Source organism: Medicago sativa, chromosome 7 (assembly GCF_051527215.1).
Source record: "Medicago sativa cultivar Bolivia chromosome 7, Bolivia_mono, whole genome shotgun sequence".
Lineage (NCBI taxonomy): Eukaryota > Viridiplantae > Streptophyta > Magnoliopsida > Fabales > Fabaceae > Medicago > Medicago sativa.
Genome location: NC_140755.1, coordinates 58,383,672 through 58,388,614, shown reverse-complemented (window position 1 = coordinate 58,388,614; position 4,943 = coordinate 58,383,672). Strand labels below are relative to the sequence as shown.

Genomic DNA, 4,943 nt, shown 5'->3' with positions numbered 1-4,943 from the left:
TGGCTAGTTTATCTTTTCCATGTATAAATAATCTTGTTTTAGGCAAATTGAACACATATGATAACTCAAGTAACCAAATAGTGCAACATTGATACATGAACAATTATTTTTTACAATCAAACAAGTATTCGATTAAAGATGGTTATGCTTATTAATACAAGCAGCAGAGGCTGCGGGTTTAGGGACATATCCCACCCAAGAGTTAAAATCAAACTTTTTTCTACTCTCACTTGGATATGGGCAGCAACAATCTTAGTTCTTTTAGTTCTATGAGCAAGTGTCCATCTTGATTTGTTGTGAGCAGCGAGGGAAGTCGGTAAGCATGGAGAGGGACGACGGTGAGAGGGGAGAGCCGGTAGTGGTGGACGGAGGTCGTTGCAGTGGTTGTCTTCGTTGGAAATTGGGGAAATCTTCGCATGTATATATTTTGCCTAAAACGATATTATTTACTCCTGAGAAAGATAACTAGCCAAATATCTGGTCTGTATGACCACATTTTTACATATGCATGACCACTATTTTTTCGTAAATTAGAATGTCTCACTGACAATTGGCTTGAATTGATTTTTTTTCACATGTAAGTTACAGATAACCAAATAAACGAACAATATAACCATAATTTGTCAAAGGCGTAACCATTTTTTCCCTGCATTCAAAATTGGCCGTCATTCTCATATCTGACCTAACAACATAAAATATGATGCCCTTAATAATCTAAAGTACATGGATGGTGGTAACTTTGAATGTATCAATGACAAATTGGCTCGAATTGATTTTTTTTTTCACATGTAAATTAAAAATAACCAAATATATGGTCTGTATGACCACATTTTTACACATGCGTGACCACTATTTTTTCATAAATTAGAACTTGTCCGTCCTTAGGTGTGATAAACTTGCCGATTGTAAAACATGTTATTTATGGTTGGAAATGCTTTTAGTGCAGTGATCAAATGAAGCCAAATCTCTTTGGCTTATTGCTTTCCTTTAGTTGTGGTATCAGCTTTCCTTTCACTACCACAGAACTCCAGGACTTTGGCTTATTGCCAATACCTAACTGTGATGGTGATCCATTGAAGCCAAAATGATCCAATTTCAGAACAAAGGAAAATGGTTTGAGTTTGAGCTTGAGATTGTAAGTCCTCCTGAGTATCACGGTGGTAATGCTACTTCTAATTGTGTTTTTAGAGACAATAATCTCTACAAACTGTTTCAATCCAGAAATTGTGAAGCTTTCAGATATAACTATACTCTTCCCCCCACCTCTCACTTTGTTTCTTTTCATATTGAAACTAATACAACCTTGTTCATGTGCAACCGTACTCTCCAGATCAACCTCCAACATATATGCATAACTATACAAAATGCCCTCACTACGATCTCTACTATCAACCTCACATCTATTCCGATAATCGGTCTTGGAGTTAATTTTCAGCTTGTACAAATGTCCTGCTTCCGATTAAAGACCTCGCTGATGCTAACGACGGCTGATGTCTCCATCGCAGTAAAAGTAACAGAAGGAAAGGGAAAGAAAACAAAAAAAAAATGTTGCAGATAAGGTTGCAACGTGATGTCGCCGGTGTGGCGCCGCCGACGGTTGAAACGTGAGGTCGCCGGTGTGATGGCGGAGGCGCGGCGGTGGCGTTGGTGTTGATGGCGGAGGCTTGGTCTGCCTCTGGGATGACAGAAGAGAGAAGAAGAAAGTGAACAAGGGAATGGTGTGATGAAATTACTCAAATGTCTTTTGCGAAATTACAAAAATACCCATGCCACATAAGGGGTGTATGGAAGAGTGGTATGGAGAAGGGTGTTCACCAATCTTTTTCCTTAATAGTAACAAAAGCAAACTTCCAAGAAACAAATCCACTCACAAAACATATAAATCTAACAGTAACAAAAGCCTAATAGCAAACCATCAACAAGAAACATCTAAAAGAGAGAAAGAGTAGCAATATCAAAAGACACAAAACAAAAACTCCACCACCAGCTTGAGACAAAACTGCAGCAGACGGAAGCTCACACCGTCACGAACCAAAGTCACGGAAGCTCATAGCAGACACCAAAGAAGACACCACTGGAAGCTCAAACCAGACATCACCGAGAAGCTGAACAACGTTGAAGTTGGCTGCATCAATCTTTAACCGTGCTGCCCTCAGTAGTACAACCCTACACCACAGGTAACATACGAAGGCTATGTTATCTCTATTATATATATTTGCGTTATTTTTTTTCTAAAGTACACATGTCACCTCTCTATTCTAAGCATCATTTAATGTGATATCATTTAATGTTATATATGCTTAATTAGTTGGTAAGCGAAAATTAGTAGCCTAAAATTAGTTTAAAAATTTATTGTTTTGTTATTGAATAATTATAGTTAGTAGTCAAATTTCTAAATTATTTCTCAATACATCAGTTAAAATTTTATATCGAATGATATTTTAACATGTGTCATTATTGTGTTGTTGAGCCAATTATATCGCATCTTTGTTACATCTTATTTTTTGGTTTTTTAGTGCTTCAAATTTTGTTTATACTTTTTTTATATTCCAAATTTTGTTTTTACAAAAAAAGGTATGAAATGATCAATCTTTAATTTTATTTGGTCAACAAAGTTTAACTACGCAAAATGTATTTTTTTTACTCTACCACGAACAATTTTATTACCTTAACTGAAGAGCTGATTATTTGCCGCACTCATTTTCGCTAATCATGTATGAATTTGTCTATCTTTTAAAAAAAAGGATTAATTTGTCTAATCATGGAAATTTCTAAGCTACGATATGATTCATGTAATCGAAAGTATTAATTTGCCTTTATTAAGAAGATTCTAAGCCAATGTAATATTTATGTACCTGAAAAAGTGATGATACAACAACTTTCTAATTGACTAAAGGTGTTAATCACGTCATTAAAAAGAGTTTCTCCAATGGTGGTTTAACATGTGTCAATTTTGTTTTGTTGAACCAATCATATTTGTTTGATTTTGGTTTTATTGTGTCATATATTTTTTTTTTCATATTGCTTCAAATAATATTATACTTAAGCTCTTAGACTATATATATCAGATGTTTTATTCGACTCTTTCATCTGCTTTCTTCTTTCTTCATCTTACTGCAACCACATATCAGCTTCTTATGTTTGTTTTGCTTCATGTTGTGCTTTGATTCTTAAGTCCATATATTTCTTTCTCTCTTATATTTTCGTTCAATTTTTTGTGTGTATTGAATCAATTTATTTTGCCTTTTTTTCAGATGTTCAATTATTTCATGTGAAGAAAGACTATAAATAATTGATGCGATTATTTCATGTGAAGAAAGACTATAAATGATTGATGCGAGTGACGTGAAATTGACACCGTTTTTCAAGAATTTAAGCAAGATTTGAATGTCTGTCATATATACATCGTTTCTTATTATGAAATTCGTGAAAATTTATTATTCATTTCATTGATAAAGTCTTTTATTGTTATTGCACTATCTTTTTACAATATACAAATATATGTAGAAGGCTCATACATTCAAAAATAAGGAATGCATTTCAATTTGAAATTTCTACCTAAGGCATGTGTTAAAGGATTTGAATAATATTTATTTTTTCTCGCATCTGTTCTTCTAATTTTCTGACTTCCGTTTTTTTTTTTTCAAAGCATTATAATAAATTGCATATTAAGGACTGATTTAACTTCTCTCAAACATCCTAACAAGACCGACTGACATGACATGTTTTAGGACCCTGCGAATGTCGTTATTCTCTAATAATAAAATATATGAATTAATTTCGTCCAAAATATATATGATTTAGAACACTCATTATGAATAAATTTTTTTTTTAACAAATCAAAATGGAATATATTGCTCAAAAGAGAGTGCATCACCCCGCACAAGGTGTGCTAAAGTGATGAAACACCCAAAGTCTGTTACAAACCACAGTCACCTAACAAGAAAGCCACCATCTAAAAAAGAAATACAAAGAATAATTACATGACACCCATACAAAGTAGTGGGTATCTCCACCAATCATGAAAACCAAACGCAAATGACCTTAAGATAATAATGAGTACATTGTGGTAAGCCTGCCAAATGAATAAAGTGAACATAATGGTCTGTAACTCATTATGAATAATTAAATGTCGCTTAGCTCGGTCTGTTGGGACAATGCATAAAATATGCAAGGTCCAGGGTCCAAACCCCGGCCACTACCATCCAGGGTTCAAACCCCGCCCACTACCAAAAAAAAAGAAGAACTACCAAAAAAATATAAAAAAATGTCACAAGCATTTTCTTAATTACAATTATGCACATTTAATAAATGCTAAAACACTCTTATTTAACTATTTTTTTATTCTATCATTAAAAATCTCAATTAATAAATGCTAAAAAGTCAGAATCGTTTAATAGTTTATTGTCATTCAAGAAAAATAAAAAACTTACTCTACTCAGTTAGCAAATTCTTTTTTAAGGGAGTGAGCCAATTTTTTTTAATGTTTTAATATATTCATTTTAAAATTAACTTTATATTGTAAATTTTGAATCTCTATCTCTATTATAAACATTTGCCTTAATTTTTTTGAAAAGTACACATGGCATCTTCAAATTTCTCATCTCATTTAATTTTTTTTATCAACCAATCAAAATGGATCATGACTCATTTATTTTTTATTAGCCAATCAAAATGGATCATGACTCATTTATTTTTCATTAGCCAATCAAAATTGATCATGACATGATTTTTTTCTTATATATAGACAAATTGTTTTTCATTATTTTCATCTACCTCTTCCTCTCATAAAAAAAAAAAAAACCACTTTCAACCACATTATCTTTTCTTTTATTTGTTTATTTCCTATTTTTTTTTATTGTTTGATTAACATTTCTTATTCTTATGTTACTTTTTATTGTGATTTTGTGTGTGTGAAGAATATTGTGATTTCTTATTCAAAA

At 32.4% G+C, this 4,943-nt stretch overlaps 1 pseudogene; it reads left to right on the top strand.

Moving 5' to 3' along the window:
- The first annotated feature begins 322 nt into the window (after positions 1-322).
- LOC146907154 (uncharacterized) lies at positions 323-1,491 on the top strand (annotated as a pseudogene).
- Positions 1,492-4,943: the final 3,452 nt, after the last annotated feature.